Source organism: Chrysemys picta, chromosome 17, assembly GCF_011386835.1.
Source record: "Chrysemys picta bellii isolate R12L10 chromosome 17, ASM1138683v2, whole genome shotgun sequence".
Lineage (NCBI taxonomy): Eukaryota > Metazoa > Chordata > Testudines > Emydidae > Chrysemys > Chrysemys picta.
Window position 1 is genome coordinate 26465088 of NC_088807.1, and position 18338 is coordinate 26483425.

The 18338-nt window shown below is 64.2% G+C and overlaps 1 protein-coding gene across 1 annotated transcript in view; it reads right to left on the bottom strand.

Annotated features, from left to right (window-relative positions):
- The window catches only part of MECP2 (methyl-CpG binding protein 2), a 34203-nt gene that overhangs the window by 15103 nt on the left and 762 nt on the right, over positions 1-18338 (bottom strand).

Genomic DNA, 18338 nt, shown 5'->3' on the forward strand with positions numbered 1-18338 from the left:
TCCCCACAAAGCCGGCAGAATCCACAGGGCCGGGGGGCACCCAATCGAGGGCTCGCTCCCACTCCGCAGCGGCACAGCCAACGACGCGCTGCCCCACGTCACTGACCCCCGCTCTGTGCCTGGTGCGAATGCCCCCAACCCGAGATCAGGCCCCCAGCGCAGCGGAGGGCAGGGGGATTGGGAGCGGAACCCCGGCGTCCTGGCTCTGGGGGGCTGCAGCCAGGCCCAGCGCCTGGCGACGGAGAGCCCGACCCTCCAGGGTCCCTGGGGGGCGGTGCTTGGCAGTGCCCCCCTCCTCTGGGCCAGCCGGTGCCCTCCAGCAGTTCCCACGTCGGGCACACGATGGCGCTTGGGGCTCACACACTAGCTGGTTCTGGCAGGCCGATCACACGCCCTCCCCGGCTCCCGTTAGACACCAACGTCCCACCAGTACCTGGGGGGGCGCATCCCACTGGGCGCTGCAGGGCCCCCCCAGGCTGAGATCTGAGCCCCCCAGCATGCTGGGGGCTGCACAGACCCCGACCAAGATGGAAGCTCCCCCCCATAATGGGAGCCACAGAGACACCCCCTCAACCAAAATCAGGGCCCAGTGCAACAGGGCCCCCCAGCTCAGTTCGGGGGGGGGGGGGGTACAGCCCCCAGTATGACGGGGACCCTGTGCTCGGTGTGTGTGTGTGTGGGGGGGGTGTCTGAGCTTGGGGGGGGAGAGGGTGTGTGTGTGTGTGGGGGGGTGTCTGAGCTTGGGGGGGGAGAGGGGGTGTGTGCAGCGCCTGGCGTGACGGGGACCCTGAGCTCAGATCCCCCACATGCTACTGGAATCCAAAGGCCCTCACGGCCCCACCCGAAGCCCAGCCCAGAAGCAGAGCGGCGCAGAAAGAGGCTGCCAGGAGGTGGGTTCTCCGGCCGCGAGGGGAAGTGCCCCACACCCCCCAGGCAGGGGGCGGCCGCGAGGGGGAAGCGCCCCACACCCCCCGGGCAGGGGCGGCCGCGAGGGGGAAGCGCTCCAGGCACCCCGGGTGGCAGGAAGGGGGAAGCGCCCCACACCCCCCGGGCAGGGGGCGGCAGGGAGGGAGAAGCGCCCCACACCCCCCGAGCAGGGGGCGGTCGCGAGGGGGAAGCGCCCCGTGCCCCCTGGGCGGCAGGGAGGGACAGGCGGATGCAGACACACCATGCGCTTAGCAACGCCACAGAAGCCAGCCAGAGCCTTGCCGGATCTCGACTGCACGAAGCGAAGAGCGGTGCACACGGAGCCACGGATGGGCCAGACGTGCTGCGTCCCATGACGCGGAGCCTGTTACAGACCCGTGGGGTCCGCAGCCTTCGCCCCAGGGGTCTCTGCTTTCCAGAGGCGGCCGCACCCCCAGCCAACGTTCCCGGTGCGCGCGGGAGGGCACGGTCAGTTCTGCGCGCAGACGCAGATCGGCCCCTCGCCGACCACACGGCCCGGCCCAGGACGGACTCTGACGGTTAGACGGCTCCAGCTCTTTGAATTTCAACACCCGGCACTACAGAATTGTTGTCTGACTCCCTCCTGCCCCACTTTCCTGCATCTGTGACAATTTAAATGGACCTCCCCCCCCAATATCATATCCCCCAACACTCAAATTCTGCCCACCGCAGTGGCAGCCCGAGAGCTGGGGCTGGGGAACGAAGCTTGAGATGAGAGCTGCCAGGCGCTTGCATCGGAAGGGCCAGCAGGAGCTCCAGGACCCCAATCAGCCACTGGGCCACGTGACAGGGCAGCGGCCTGATGCGGCCTTGGGTGCATCACTCCGCCCCCTCCTGGGCTTCCCGTCTGTAAAATGAGGATCATCCTGATGAAATCAAGCTTGTAATGGGCATGGGCTTACAATCTCCGCAGAAAGCCAGGCCCAGTATAAATACCTGGGTGCTCTGGAAATGAGTTAGTAAATAATGGTTGTCATTAGGTTTCAGAGTTAACGCCGCCCTGGCCCATGCAGGGCCGTTCCCTTCCCAGAGCGATCGGCTCGGGCACCCATCACCGTATCAGTTCTTATGCTGCTTCTCATTTTTAGTCCTCTCCCCAGGCGGAAGGCCTGGCGTTTGGGACGGGACTAGCAATCTGGAGAATGGGAGCCATGTTTGTTCTCTGCTCGCTCGAAGGCATCTGACTCAGAACCTAGAAACCCCGGCCTGCGTTTCTCGTGACGCCTTCGCTCCTCTGGGGAGGTGCCGTTTGCCCGAGTGCCCCAGTCCTACAGGGGACAGCCAGCACGCGCCAGGGCCAGCAGCGTCTCTTGTGCGCATCAGCACGGCTCGGTCAGAGGCTCCCGGCCCAGCCTCATCACACACAGACCTTGGGGCTCGACAGCCAGCGCACGCACACGCTCCTTCGTCCCCGGGTGCAGAGAAGCCGCCGGATCCACGGCCACCGCTGAGCTGTCAACAAGTGACTCCAAACCTCAGCCCTGACGCGATGCTGATGTTTCCGCTCGCTTGTGTCAAAGGCTGGTGAAAAGGACGCTCCCGTCACCATATTGCGCACAAGCGTCAATGCACTGTATGGCGCACGGTTTGGAGAGGCACACGCAGGACGACCCCGTCCGTCTCTTCACTATGCCCCTTGATGAACACAGACCTGGCCTGCACCCAGGTGAGGGACTGGGGGGTCTGGTTAGCGCCTGGGACAGTGCGGGCGGGGGGAGGGGGGGTTGTGCAGCACCCCGTGCAAGGGCCCTCCCAATTCCAGGTTGAGGGGGGCAGTGCCGAGTCCCACACAAGGCTCCCCCGCTCCGTTCCGTGCAGAGACACGTTGAGATGTGAGCTCAGACCAGCCGCTCAGGCCAGGCCGGCGTGGATTACAATGCAGCTCCCAGCGCCTCCCTGCAGCTGGAGCAGCAGCGCAGAGGGGGATGAGAACAGGCCCCCAGCGGCCGCCTGGCCCCCAGGGAGATGTCGGGGAGCGGGAAGGACGCACTTTGCTCACCGATCCGAGCGCGACGGAGCAACGAGGGCTCTGCGGACGCTGGGAAGAGTCAACTGGGCACGGGCAGGACCAAGGCCCGGCTGCGGCCTGAAGGATCTTTCACCCTCCTGGGCACTGGAACAAAGTCGCCAGTTACAAATTCTGCTGGAGCCCACCAGCTCAGGCCCTGAAGCGGCGCTGGAGAGGCCTGCCTCGGGCGCTAGGGTGGGGCAGAAAACTGAGCCGGGTCGCCATGGAGACCAGTGCTGTTGGGGAGCTCCATCCCAGGGAATTCCCAGGCCGGACGCCTGGGTTCCCCTCCTGGCTCTGCCGCACTCGCAGTGTCCCAAGAGAACGGCCCTTCCCTGGGGTCTCCAGACGGGCGGCTGGTCAGGCCCCAGTCTCGGTTGGAAGGCAGCTGCCCAACGTGGCCCGTGGGGGGGCTGCTCTTGTTCGGGGGATCTGTGCAGCGCCCCGCACGATGGGGGTCCCCTGATCTCACTCAGGAGGGGCTGGTGCTATTGTCACACAAATCACCGGGTTGGTAACATGCTCCCCAGCTTTGCACAGGCGGGGGGCAGGGCAGAAGGGCTCACTGACCCCCACCTGACCAGGATCAGCCATTGATGACAGGGAAGGAGCGAAGCTGGATCTAGACGCAGATTACCAGGCCGGAAGGGACCTCCTGGACAGCACCCGTCATTCCAGGTCACCCAGACTGCATCTCACACTTCTTCCCGACGGGCTTCGGGCCTTGGAGGAGAAGCTGGAGCCCTGCTGACAACGGTAACGGAGACGAATTCCGCTGGCCGTTTCCACGCCTCTTCTGAGGGCTGGCCACGGTGGAGGGAAGAAACCCCACCCCACTGGTGCACGTTGGCCAGCCCTGGATTGCTCCTGACACATCCTACAACAAAACCACCAGTGCTCAGCTCATAAAACCTGGACCCGGCCAGAGAGGCGCCCAGTCCAACCTGGACCTGCCCTGCACCTCCGGCGCTCGCTCTTCAGTGGCTCCCATAAGCCCAGGATCTGAGCGCCTCACCAGCTGTAATGAATTTATTAGAGGTTCCTGATTGAATGGTTTGCCATCAAGATGCTGTTTGGTCAAAAAGAAAACCTTCCGCGAGAGCGCGTTGATTTGATGAAGTTTCATTTGTGGGGCAAGGAGGGGGGTTGAAACAAAGCATTTCAACCCCAGGGGAACAGCTACAGGTCTCGGTCTGAGATGTACTGTATGTTCTAAATTACAGATGGCTCCATTTTTCATTTCAAAATGTATTGTAGTTTATATTCTAAATTATAATATAAGATACAATTCAAAGAAGTTGAAATTGGAACGAAACATTTCTGACTTTATAGGAATGTTTCCATTTTATTTGATATTCTAGATTCTAACAACGTAGGATTTAAAAAATATCAATGGTAACAAACCATTTTGACATGATCAGAGCACTCCGATTTAAGTGCTACTCTTCGGAAGGAAAAATCAAACGCCCAACTACAAAATGGGGAACAGCTGCTAGGTGGCCGGTCCGCGGCAAAGGAGCTGGGGGTGAGAGCAGATCCCAAAGCACATATGAACCACCAATGTGAAGCAGTTGGAAAAAGGGCTAATACCGTTATCAGGAGTGTCAGGCGTAACTGTCCCGCTCTGCGTGGTCTCAGCTGGAGCAGTGTCCAGTTCTGGGCTCCGCACGTCAGGAAGGATGTGGACAAATTGGAGAGAGGCCAGAGGAGAGCAACAGAAAGCCCAACCTGTGGGGAAAGGTTAAAAACACTGGCACGTTCAGCCTGGAGACCAGAGGACTGAGAACAGCCTGCAGATCCATTAAGGGCTGGGCTAACGAGGATGGGGATCAATTGTTCTCCATGGCCACTGACAGTAGGAAAAGAAGCAACGGGCTTAATCCGCAGAAGGGAGCCGAGCGTAGATGCTAGGAAATGCTTTGTAACTCTGACAGTTCAGCTCGGAAATCAGCTGCCACGGGGGGTTGTGGGATCCCCGGTGTCAGGGGTTTTAAGACCAGGTGGGACAAACCCATCAGGGATCCTCTGGGTTTCCTTGGTCCTGCCGCAGGGCTGCACTCGACGACTTTGCAAGGTCCGTTTCAGTCCTACGGCTCAGTGATCCTATGATTTTTCATGTAGGGATTAATTTGATTTTATATTCCAAACACCACAATATACGCTGTAAATCGGAAGGAGACTTTTCAACCTCGGGCCGTTTCAATCGTTCATTTTCCAACGCATCGTATTTCGTATTCTAAATGATAATAAAAGACGACTGAAAAACATCGAAATCCAAAGGCGACATTTTGATTTCATCAGAACGTGTCCATTCTTCGTTTCTCTAGTTATTGTACCAATTCAAACGAACGATTAAAAAGGTGAAAATTGGAAAAAAACATCTGGACTTGATCGGAATGTTTCGACCAACCTGGAACAAAGTGATTCCCAAAGTTCGTTTGGTGGAAAACTGCCGTTGTTTTACAACGAGACCGGATTTCCCACCCACCAGAACCTGAGGCTCCCACAGGAGCCCTGGATTTCTCCCCGCACACCCCGGGACGGACACCACTGCAAACTAGTGCCCGGCTGCCCGAAGAGGCAAAGCCACTTGCTCACGCAGGAAGCCTGCAGCGTAGAACAGACGTGAACCTGGAGTCGTTCAATACCAGGCCACTGCCAAAGCACTGGGCCGTCCTCCCGGGCCAGGGCCGACTGTGCGTGCGCAGCACCTGGCGCAATAAGGCCATAAATCTCAATTAGTCATCGTCACGCCTGGATGCCATGGCGGTACCACTACCAAGTTCTAGTTGATTTGCCGAGGCAGTGGGGCCTTCTCAGGACTCCTGGGTTCTTTTCCCACCTCTGCTAGCTGCTGTGGGGCCTCGGGCAGCTCACTTCCCTGATCTGTGCCTCAGTTTCCCCTCCTGCTGCTGTGGGGCCTCGGGCAGCTCACTTCCCTAATCTGTGCCTCAGTTTCCCCTCCTGCTGCTGTGGGGCCTCGGGCAACTCACTTCCCTGATCTGCGCCTCAGTTTCCCCTCCTGCTGCTGTGGGGCCTCGGGCAACTCACTTCCCTGATCTGCGCCTCAGTTTCCCCTCCTGCTGCTGTGGGGCCTCGGGCAACTCACTTCCCTGATCTGCGCCTCAGTTTCCCCTCCTGCTGCTGTGGGGCCTCGGGCAGCTCACTTCCCTAATCTGTGCCTCAGTTTCCCCTCCTGCTGCTGTGGGGCCTCGGGCAACTCACTTCCCTGATCTGCGCCTCAGTTTCCCCTCCTGCTGCTGTGGGGCCTCGGGCAGCTCACTTCCCTAATCTGTGCCTCAGTTTCCCCTCCTGCTGCTGTGGGGTCTCGGGCAACTCACTTCCCTGATCTGTGTCTCAGTTTTCCCTCCTGCTGCTGTGGGGCCTTGGGCAACTCACTTCCCTGATCTGTGCCTCAGTTTCCCCTCCTGCTGCTTTGTCGGTTTAAACTTTCTGCTCTTCGGGGGAAGGGCAGTCCTGCACTGTGTGCCTGTGTGTGCGCAGGCGTGTGCAGGCCCAGCAAGATGGGGCCCCCCCCATCTCCGGTGCCTCCATTCTGCTGACTGGCTTTTCAACCGGGGCAGAAGAAAGCAGGAGGGGCTGAGTCTCGGGGCCCTCGGAAAGGCCTTGTTGCCCAGGGGTGCATGCATGTGCAGCGTCACCCAGCCGTCGCCAGAGCTCGTGCCGCTGCCCCGGCTGCTGGCGCGGTGTTTCCCCCGCTGGAAAGGACGGCTGAAAATCACAAGAGTGACTCCCTGGGCGGCCTTTCGACTCAGCCCCAAGCCTCCGCCCCCACTAGCGCCGGCAGAGCGGCCGGAGCCGAGCCGCGGGGACCTGACCCAGGAAGCACACGCCTGGGTGTGCAGAGCGGCAAGGCAGGGAAGAGACGAATGGCCAGGGCTTTAAACTTTGCCTTCCTTCCCGCTGCACACCAGGCAGAGCTGAGGCCGGCTAGCGGGCCCCGGTGCCTCCACGTGTTACCCCTTTGAAAGCGCCCTGAGCACCGGCCCTCTGGGGAAAAAGGCCCTTCTCGGCCCCCAAAATAAAGACATCTCAAATCTCTGGTTTTGAAACCTCTGCGTACGTGTCCCCCTTAGGAGAGACTGGGGGGACCCCTTGCATCAGGTGCTGCATTGCCCCCCCCAGCATACTGGGAGCTGCACAGACAGAAACTGGACACCCCCCCCTCTGCCAGGAGTAGCAGAGACCCTGTCCTCAACTGAGATCAGGGCCCCACTCACCCCAAGATCTGACCTCCCCTTCACTGCACTGGGCTCTCCAACCTGAACAGTCCTTGTCCTACTTACATCAACCAGGCAAGTCAAAGGGTGGGGAAGGGAAACCGAGGCCCAGGGCGGGGAAGGGACTTGCTCAGTCACCCAGTAGGTCTGAGGAACACACTGGGAATAACCCCCCTTGTCAGTGGCGCCCGGCACCTCTGCGGGCCACCTAGAGAAACCAAAGGGCGCCCTCCCCACGGGGTGCCCTCCCGGCCGGGCCGGACAGAGCCGCTCGGCGGGGCAGAGCCAGCCGCCACTAGGCTCCCCCTTGGCTTGTGTGGATGGCCGAACGCCGTGGGTCAGCTCTCCCCCACCGCTGGGGGCAGCCCCGGTGGGGGTCACGCAGACGCGTCGCTCAATTGCTGGGTGCCACAGAGAGACCCGTGAGACCCAGGAGGGTGCAACCCCCAAGCCCCAGCCAAAAAACCAACCAGACCCTCCTGCTGGTTAGAAAACAGAGCGACAGGCCCCAGCGCCCGCCAGGAAGGAGCTTGGCAGGGGGCTGCCGGGCAGGGGGTCCTGCCCCCTGCCCCCTCCGAAGAGCAGCGCGTCACCCAGCGCTGGGCGAACGGCAGCACTGTGAGGGGAACGTCACCAGGCCCCCCCAGCTGCAATTGGGCCGCACAGGGACCCCCCATCTCCGCCGAGTGCCCCACAGCCCCCCCGGCTGTGATCGGGGACCCCCATCTCCGCCAAGTGCCCCACAGCCCCCCCCGGCTGTGATCGGGGACCCCCATCTCCGCCAAGTGCCCCACAGACACACCCCCCGCTGCGATCGGGGACCCCCATCTCCGCCGGGTGCCCCACAGTCCCCCCCGGCTGCGATCGGGGACCCCATCTCCGCCGGGTGCCGCACAGACACCCCCCCCCGCTGTGATCGGAGACCCCCCCCCCATCTCCGCTGGGTGCTGCACAGACCCCCCCGCTGCGATCGGGGACCCCCCATCTCTGCTGGGTGCCGCACAGACCCCCCGGCTGCGATCAGGGACCCTCATCTCCACTGGGTGCCGCACAGACCCCCCCATCTCCGCTGGGTGCTGCACAGACCCCCCCCCGCTGCGATCAGGGACCCCCCATCTCTGCTGGGTGCCGCACAGACCCCCCCCGGCTGTGATCGGGGACCCTCATCTCCGCTGGGTGCCTCATAGACCCCCCCGGCTGTGACTGGGCACTCGTTTGTGTCAGGCTCCCCAAACAAGCCTGGGGACCCTGTTCATGCCAGGGGCACACAGACCACCCCCAAGGTTGGGGGGACCCCTCTGCACAGCCACCACCTAAGTTGAGATTCATGGGCCCCCAGATTGTGCTGGCTGACAGACACATCGCGACAGACAGGTTGAGAGGGGAAACTGAGGCACGGAGGTGAACTGCTCTGCCAAAGGTCCCAGGGCAACTTGGTGTCAGCGCCACAGACAGCGACCCCCGAGCCTGGCAAAGGCAGACTCCGCTGCGGTGCTTTCCGAGCAGCGAGAGATATTCCCAGTGACACCGTCCCCAGCACAGAAGGGGGGAGAGACGGTGTCCCCCGTAGCGAGCTCAACAGCCGCTCGATTCACACTCCCCTTTTCAGCCGCTCGGGCAATTCCTCGCCCACAGAAAGGGACGAACTAAAGCATCCCTGAGCCTTTTGTGCCAGCAGCTTTCTAAACTTCAGAGACGGGCCAGGGCTCCCTTCGCCGCAGCGGGGAGCCAGATGAACGCAGGCCCGGAGCACTGGTTTCGACAGGGTGCCTGAGATCAGCGTTAACAGCAAAAAGGAGTCTGGGCCCTGGATCGGTGCTGAAAACAAGGCCTCTGCGCCGAGGGGTCAGGGAAAGCGCCAAGTAGCCGGGCCGCTGGGAGATGGCAGGAGGGGGAGCAGCGGGCACACCCCTCCCAGGAGGCTGGGCAGGAATCGTGAGAGCAGCACGCTCAGACATGGAGCCAGCGACGGGCGGGGGCTTTCTGCACATGCCGCCCTGTCGGGGGGCACCCGGCTGCCAGCTCCTGTCACTTCCTCAGCGCACAAGACGGTTCAACCCGACTTGGAGAAGAAAGAGAAGATGATGGAGGGGGAGAGCGCCCCGCTGCCCCAACTAAAACCCCAGCGCCAAGCCGCCATCAACACCGGCAGGACACACTCTGCCCTGGGTGAACGGCCCCACTTGGGATTTCTGCAAGAGAAGGCCCAGATTCCGACGGACGCATCCCGTCTGGCGTCAATCGGCCGTAGCGCCTCTGGGCTGGATCCCGTCTGGCATCAGTCAACCATAGTCCCACCGGAGCCGACGGGCCGGAGCCCGGCTGGCGTCAAGCGGCCGGAGCCCCACCGGAGCCGACGGGCCGGACCCCGGCTGCCGTCAAGCGGCCGCAGCCCCACCAGAGCCGACGGGCCGGACCCCGGCTGCCGTCAAGCGGCCGCAGCCCCACCAGAGCCGACGGGCCGGACCCCGGCTGCCGTCAAGCAGCCGCAGCCCCACCAGAGCCGACGGGCCGGACACCGGCTGGCGTCAAGCGGCCGGAGCCCCACCAGAGCCGACGGGCCGGACCCCGGCTGGCGTCAAGCGGCCGGAGCCCCACCGGAGCCGACGGGCCGGACCCCGGCTGGCGTCAAGCGGCCGGAGCCCCGCCGGAGCCGACGGGCCGGACCCCGGCTGGCGTCAAGCAGCCGGAGTCCCACCGGAGCCGACGGGCCGGACCCCGGCTGGCGTCAAGCGGCCGGAGCCCCACCGGAGCCGACGGGCCGGAGCCCGGCTGGCGTCAAGCGGCCGGAGTCCCACCGGAGCCGACGGGCCGGAGCCCGGCTGGCGTCAAGCGGCCAGAGCCCCACCGGAGCCGACGGGCCGGAGCCCGGCTGGCGTCAAGCGGCCGGAGCCCCACCGGAGCCGACGGGCCGGAGCCCGGCTGGCGTCAAGCGGCCGGAGCTCCCACGTAAAGTTACAGCAGTTCGGTCAGCCTGCAACAGCTGCAAGATCCAACCTGTCGATTTTAAGATATTTAAGTTATTGTCTTGAACTTCTGTATCACCGAGGCTGCAACTCCGTGGTGGCAGGCACCTACTTCCCCCTCCAACGTACAGGAGCAGAGTCAATGCCCTTCGCTAAACTCCCTTCCGGCTCGCCTGGGCTGGCAGCCGGGTACCCGGCCATGTCCCAGCCCATGTCCCAGCCTCGCTGCAGCCTGACCCCCTGCCCACGGAGATCACCAGCTTTATCTGCCAGAGCGATGGATTTGAGCTGCCAATGAAAAGCACAGCCTAACCCCCCACGACGTGCCACATGTGCGAGTAACCAGGTCCGGTGCTACCCAGAAGCAGGCCGTGAGTCACGCTGCAAACTGGTCGAGGAGCCGAACGAGCTGGGCAGTGGCCACCCGGGCTTGGCAGCGGAGAAGGGACTCGGAAGTTGAACATCAGGGGCTGGGATTTCGCTGGAGTTTGCCAGGACGTAGGCACCCCCCGGCCGAGACTGGGGTCCCCCCGTCATGACCCGCACCGCAAAGCCCCTCTCCTCTATGGCTGGGATCCACACTGCACCATGCATTGTACAGAGCCCCCCTTGTCTGGTACTGGGGTCCCCGCACAGACACCCCCGGCAGAGACTGGGCCCCCCATTGCACCAGGCGCTGCACAGACCCGGGGAGAGACCATCCCTGACCCAAAGATCTGCCGGTCTCAGGAGAAACGGAAGGGCTGTATCCCACCCTTCAGCGTGTCAGGGACACGTTCTGGCGGGACGAGTGAGACGCCTGGGGCCTTCCACTGTCATAAATAAGACTAATTCATGCTTGAGGCCGTTAGCGGGGAGGGCGGGGGCTGTGCAGAGTCTGGTATAAAGGGGCCCTGATCTCAGTTGGGCAGCGGGGTATCAGAGCGACAACGGGGCTGGGCACGGGCTCAGCACAATGGGGGGTCGGCCCATTCTCAGTCGCCCCGTGACACAAATCAGTCATAAAGCCGTAACCCCGCAAATGCCACCGCGAACACTGGCTGAGCGACCGGGCAGCGACAAGTGTCCCTTGCAGGCTGAAACAGACAGCGGGCAGTACGGTGAAATCCACCCCCAGGGCGGCCCTGAGACCTGGGCTGGGGAAGTGACTCAGCAGAGAAGCCGGGGCGAGAACCCAGGCATCCTGCAGCCCAGCCCAGAGCCAACGTTTCTAACAAGTTTCACTTTCTGCTCCCTGCCTCTCCCCACGGCAGAGCCGGTTCGCAGCCACACCGGACCCAAAGTTGCTATTTGCAGAGGAAACTTACAAAAGAATTTGAATGTTCTGCTTTCAAACTCACAGATTTCAGGCGGTGGGGGCGCGAAGGAACACGTCTCCCGCCCTGCCGCAGCCAAGCCCAGAACACCAATGCCGGGCAGGGGCGTGGGGCTCTCGCTGAGCACTGGGGTGGCAGACAGGTCCGAGGCAACGGACGGGTGGGCTCGGGGTAAACACGAGTTAAAGCGTTTTGCGATCTGAGCCGGTTCCGGCCTGGTTTTCACCAGGGCGGCCTGAGATCACCACTGGGAATCAAGCCCTCTGTGTCGCAAGCAAAAATGGAGGCGCTTCCGAATGGCGGCTGGGCTGTGGGGGTTCCCCTGCGAATGACAAAGCAGCAGGCCCCAGCCCCGAGCCGTCTGACACTGCACCGGCCGTTCGCACATACAGTCATAAGAGGCTTGCGGACTCAGGCCTGATTGCCTACCTCCAACGCGGTCCAGCCGATCCCACACCACTCCCTCTTCCACACAGTGACAGATTTTGAGCCCTGCCTCAGGACCCCCCCGGCTGTGTTTGCCACCACACCTCGTAGGAGCTTCTTCACATTCACAATTAAAAAAGACCTGGTCTCGGTGAGAGCAGGACGGGAGTCCAGCCCAGCGAAGTTCACTTCACGCACGAGGCTCCGGTCAGCATGGAGGCGACAAGAACAAACCCTAAGCTTTGGGCACAAATTGGAGCATCTTCTACCAAGCCAGCCTCCAAACCGCTGGTTCCTGGAGCGGAGAGAAAGGTGGCCACCCTGACCGCACTCTGAGGGTGCTGGACGGACGAGGAGCCCCCAAACGGCACAGTGTGATCCCGTGCAATAAAGACACACCAGCGCCGGCTGCACACCACAGCGGAGAGACTGTTCAGCAGCCCTTCAGCCTCCAAAACCAAAATCCCTGCGGCCCGGCCAAAGCCACCAGAAGCCTGGTTTTCCCTGCTGCCCGCTGGGCTCCCGCGCCCACCGCTGGCAAGGGGGCTCCGCCCTGCAAGGTGTAGCCAGCCAGCGCCAGCTTCACGAGTGCTGTTAACGCCAGGTGGCTACTCCCTAAGGCACATCCTCTTATCGATCACGGCTATTACAGCAGTTGTCAGAGCAAGCCTGCGCTCACCAAGATTGGGGGTCCCCCATCAAGTCAGATGATGGATCAACATCAGAGATTGGGGGTCCCCTCGTTTCTGCTGACAAACATCGGGGACCCTCGTCACACTAGGCATAGCACAGGCACCCCTCAACCTGGATTGGGGTCCCCTGATGGGAGCCCGTTGCTCTGGGTGGGTCCCAACCCACCCAACTGGCGTAGCCAATTCATCACAAGTCTCGTGACACATGGTGGGTTTTCTCCCCAAAGCCCCAGCTCTGGGGGTCATTTGAGTATGGGCAGAAGGTCAGACCTCAAGCAATTTCCAGTCCTCACGAGTCCAGAGAAACCTGATCCGCAGCAGCACAAACCCTCAAGAGACCCCAGATTTGGGCAGGGGCAGAAGAGTTTGGGATTTTTACACAGATCTGGTTTTGGTACCTTTGGGGTAGACACTGGGCAAGCTGCAGTGTCCACCCCTGCTGAGACAGACAACAAACAGCCCACCAGGAACACAGCTGCTGGCCCCCATCTGTGCCTCTCAGGGACGGGATGTAACATTTCAATGACCTCCCTTTCAAACGCCCCTTAAGAGCGTGTGGCAAACATGGGCTGGAGTGGGGGGGGGGTGCGAGTTGATGGCTCCTGCTTCGGGGGTTTTGCCAACTGCTCTCCTTTAGTGCTGCCTAAGCTGTTATGAGTGGCTGGACCTCTCGCAGCCCAAAGAAACCACGGCCCTGCCCATCTCGGGCACTCGGGACATTTTGCCAACACTCGGATCCCTTCTCCACAGGCATTAAAACCTCCGGGGCTAAGCTAGCAGACAGAGGGTCACGCTAACAATGAATGGGTCTGGCCCAGCCCAGGGTGTTAATCCAGGATCCCCGCTCCCAGGTATAGTAGCCTCTAGGCCCTCCCGCAGCCGTGACCCAGCACCATCAGCACTTTGGTTGACCAACTGGTTCCTCTTTGGACACTGTATCTCCACGACGCAGCGTCAAAACGTAACTTGACATCAAAACGAAACGGATGCAGCCAGCTAGGGGCTGAGCGGCAGGTTTTTGCCAAATAAGAGATCAGTCTCCATAAAACCGGGCTTCCACAGCCAATTCGGGTCCTGTCCCCTTCGAAAACCACCCCGCCTGTAACCATTTCCTCCCGGCGCAGCTTCAGGCCAGTTCCCTAAAAGCCAATTCAAAATATTTAAGCTTAACGGTCGCATGGGAGTGAACATCTCTTCACGCTCCCAGCTCAGAAGAACAGCTTCTTATATGATCTTCTGCCAATCGCATCAATGCTCAACGTTGATCCATAGTCACTAACGAAAGCTGCTCAGAACGACACAGTCTCAGCCCCACAGCGCTTACAATGCACAGCAACAGCTATGCAAATCATTCCCACCCCGATCTGGGCCCTTGGTACAGACTAGACGTTAATACCACCTCGATTCCACACACGCCTGGATCACCAGACCCCGAGTAACCCAAACTCCCAGGTAATCCAGGTGGCTCGTGCTAGTTGCGAGCGTAACTCCTATGGCACTCCCAGAGTAAGTATCTCCCGAGAGACGGCTGCTTTTCTGTCTCCATTGGTGATCCCAGCTCCTGTATGCCCCATTCCGATGCCATGCAAGGAGCGACAGTTCATGTCCTACGAGTGTCACACTCAAACAATCCCCTCCTGCAAAATTCCCGCGATTTAGTTGGGTAAACAGAGCGATCCTGTCAGGACCGGCGCGGGAGGTATCCCCACGGTACACAGAAGCGTCGGGAAAACCAGTGGAAGAGGAAGCCTGAAGCCAGGAGCTCGGCGTGAACAATTTATGCCTGAGGGAAAACGTCATGAAGGTGACCCCAGCGGACAGGGCTCAGGTGAGGGTCTGCACTGGGATTACCAGAGGGGCTGGTGGGAGTGCGGGGGGACGACACGGCTGGGACGCTGCAGGAGTTGGCATGAGATGGACAATGTCTGGTGCTTGGGACTTGACGCTGCCCAGCAATAATGCCTTAGCGTGAGCGTGCCATGACTCACTGAGCTGGCTTGAGTGGGGAGGTGAGGCGTTTGCACAAGCATGCAGGCCACGGCACTTTGGGGCCCCGGTGTGGGTGGGGTGAGCATGGGCACAGCCGGGGTGGCACGGCGCTGTTACGGGGTTAATGTGAGCCCGCAATACTGGGGAGACTGGCATGAGTCAGCAGCACCTCGAGTGTCAACGCGAGTTTGGACAGAGGCAGGCTAGGGGGCTGGCGTGAGCAGTAATGGGGCAGCACTGCGGGGAGGAACTGGTGCTAGTGGGATGGCTCTGGGGGAGCGGGCCTGAGCGGCTCTGGAGTGAAGGGGCTGGTGTGAGTGGGGGGCAAGACAGAGCTGGGAGTTGTCACAAGAGGGACCCAGAGCAACACCAGGTTGGCATGAGGGGCGCAAGGGGAAGTGTTGGCATGAAAGGGGGCTGGGCCACACGGGGTGGTTGGTGTGAGTGGTACTAGAATGGTGCTGCTCACATCAACACCTCCAAGGGGGCTTGGCATGAGCTGGGCTGGGGGCGTCAGCACTAAGGACTTGGTGGTAGGTGGCCAGGTTGGCGTGAGCTTAGTCAGGGGTTGGCATGGGCTAGGCCGAGGGGATCTGAACTAGAGGGCTGGCGTGAGCTGGACTGCGGGGATTAACGTGAGCCGGGTGGGTCGGCACCGAGGAGGCTGGCGTGTAGTAGGCAAGGGGAGTCGGCACTGGGGGGTTGGCACAGGCCAGGCCGGGTGGCACTGAGGGGGATGGCGCGAGTCGGGCAGCACTGGGGGGGCTGACGCGAGCCGGGCAGCACTGAGGGGACTGGCGGGAACCGGGCCGGGGGGGCACTGAGGGGGCGGGCGCGAGTCGGGCCGGGGAGGCACTGAGGGGGCGGGCACGAGTCGGGCCGGGGCGGCACTGAGGGGGTGGCGCGAGTCGGGCCGGGGCGGGCGGCACTGAGGGGGGTGGGCGCGAGTCGGGCCGGGCGGCACTGAGGGGGTTGCTGCGAGTGGGGCCGGGCGGCAGACTGAGGGGGTTGGCGCGGGCCGGCCAGCACTGAGGGTGTTGGTGCGAGTCGGGCCGGGCCAGCCGGCACTGAGGGGGTTGGCGCGAGTTGGGCTGGGCCGGGCAGGGCACTGAGAGGGTTGGCGCAAATTGAGTGGCACTGAGGGGGTTGGCGTGAGGGGGTTGGCGCGAGTCGGGTGGCACTGAGGGGGTTGGCGCGAGTCGGGTGGCACTGAGGGGGTTGGCGCGAGTCGGGCCGGGCCGGGGGGGCACTGAGGGGGTTGGTGCGAGTCGGGCCAGGCCGGGGGGCACTGAGGGGGTTGGCGCGAGTCGGGTGGCACTGAGGGGGTTGGCGCGAGTCGGGCCGGGCGGCACTGAGGGGGTTGGCGCGAGTCGGGTGGCACTGAGGGGATTGGCGCGAGTCGGGCCGGGCCGGGGGGGCACTGAGGGGATTGGCTCGAGTCGGGCCGGGCCGGGGGGGCACTGAGGGGGTTGGCGCGAGTCGGGCCGGGCGGGGCACTGAGGGGGTTGGCGCGAGTCGGGCCGGGCCGGGCCGGCCAGCACTGAGGGGTTGGTGCGAGTCAGGTGGCACTGAGGGGGTTGGCACGAGTCGGGCCAAGCGGCACTGAGGAGGTTGGCACGAGTCGGGCCAGGCCGGGCCGGGGGGGGCACTGAGGGGGTTAGCTCGAGTCGGGTGGCACTGAGGGGGTTGGCGCGAGTCCGGCCGGGCCAAGCGGCACTGAGGAGGTTGGCGCGAGTCCGGGCCGGGCGGGCACTGAGGAGGTTGGCGCGAGTCGGGTGGCACTGAGGGGGTTGGCGCGAGTCGGGCCGGGCGGCACTGAGGGGGTTGGCGCGAGTCGGGTGGCACTGAGGGGGTTGGCGCGAGTCGGGTGGCACTGAGGGGGTTGGCGCGAGTCGGGCGGCACTGAGGGGGTTGGCGCGAGTCGGGCCAGGCCGGGCGGCACTGAGGGGGTTGGCGCGAGTCGGGCCCAGGCCGGGCGGCACTGAGGGGGTTGGCGCGAGTCGGGTGGCACTGAGGGGTTTGGCGCGAGTCGGGTGGCACTGAGGGGGTTGGCGCGAGTCCGGCCGGGCCGGGCGGCACTGAGGGGGTTGGCGCGAGTCGGGTGGCACTGAGGGGGTTGGCGCGAGTCCGGCGGGCCGGGGGGGCACTGAGGGGGTTGGCGCGAGTCGGGTGGCACTGAGGGGGTTGGCGCGAGTCTGGCCGGGCCGGGGGGGCACTGAGGGGGTTGGCGCGAGTCGGGCCGGGCGGCACTGAGGGGGTTGGCGCGAGTCGGGCCTGGGGGGTGTTGTCTGGCGGGAGCCTGGCAGGTCGGGGGGAGTTGGCGCGAGCCGGCCCGTAGGCGGGGTGGGGGGGTCAGCACTGGGTGAGGGGTTGGCGCGAGTCGGGCCGGGGGGCACTGAGGGGGTTGGGGCGAGTCGGGCCGGGCGGCACTGAGGGGTTGGGGCGAGTCGGGCCGGGCGGCACTTGAGGGGGTTGGCGCGAGTCGGGTCGGGCGGCACTGAGGGGGTTGGCGCGAGTCGGGCCGGGCCGGGCAGCACTGAGGGGGTTGGCGCGAGTCGGGCCGGGCCAAGCGGCACTGAGGGGGTTGGCGCGAGTCGGGCCGGGCCAAGCGGCACTGAGGGGGTTGGCGCGAGTCGGGCCGGGCCAAGCGGCACTGAGGGGGTTGGCGCGAGTCGGGCCGGGCCAAGCGGCACTGAGGGGGTTGGCGCGAGTCGGGCCGGGCCAAGCGGCACTGAGGGGGTTGGCGCGAGGTCGGGCCGGGCCAAGCGGCACTGAGGGGGTTGGCGCGAGTCGGGCCTGGGGGGTGTTGTCTGCGGGAGCCTGGCAGGTCGGGGGGAGTTGGCGCGAGCCGGCCCGTAGGCGGGGTGGGGGGGTCAGCACTGGGTGAGGGGTTGGCGCGAGTCGGGCCGGGGGGCACTGAGGGGGTTGGGGCGAGTCGGGCCGGGCGGCACTGAGGGGGTTGGGGCGAGTCGGGCCGGGCGGCACTGAGGGGGTTGGCGCGAGTCGGGCCGGGCGGCACTGAGGGGGTTGGCGCGAGTCGGGCCGGGCCGGGCAGCACTGAGGGGGTTGGGGCGAGTCGGGCCGGGCGGCACTGAGGGGGTTGGGGCGAGTCGGGCCGGGCGGCACTGAGGGGGTTGGCGCGAGTCGGGCCGGGGGGCACTGAGGGGGTTGGGGCGAGTCGGGCCGGGCGGCACTGAGGGGGTTGGGGCGAGTCGGGCCGGGCGGCACTGAGGGGGTTGGCGCGAGTCGGGCCGGGGGGCACTGAGGGGGTTGGGGCGAGTCGGCCGGGCGGCACTGAGGGGGTTGGGGCGAGTCGGGCCGGGCGGGCACTGAGGGGGTTTGGGGCGAGTCGGGCCGGGCGGCACTGAGGGGGTTGGCGCGAGTCGGTCGGGCGGCACTGAGGGGGTTGGCGCGAGTCGGGCCGGGCCAAGCGGCACTGAGGGGGTTGGCGCGAGTCGGGCCGGGCCAAGCGGCACTGAGGGGGTTGGCGCGAGTCGGGCCGGGCCGGGCGGCACTGAGGGGGTTGGCGCGAGTCGGGCCGGGCCGGGCGGCACTGAGGGGGTTGGCGCGAGTCGGGCCGGGCCGGGCGGCACTGAGGGGGTTGGCGCGAGTCGGGCCGGGCCAAGCGGCACTGAGGGGGTTGGCGCGAGTCGGGCCGGGCCAAGCGGCACTGAGGGGGTTGGCGCGAGTCGGGCCGGGCCAAGCGGCACTGAGGGGGTTGGCGCGAGTCGGGCCGGCCAAGCGGCACTGAG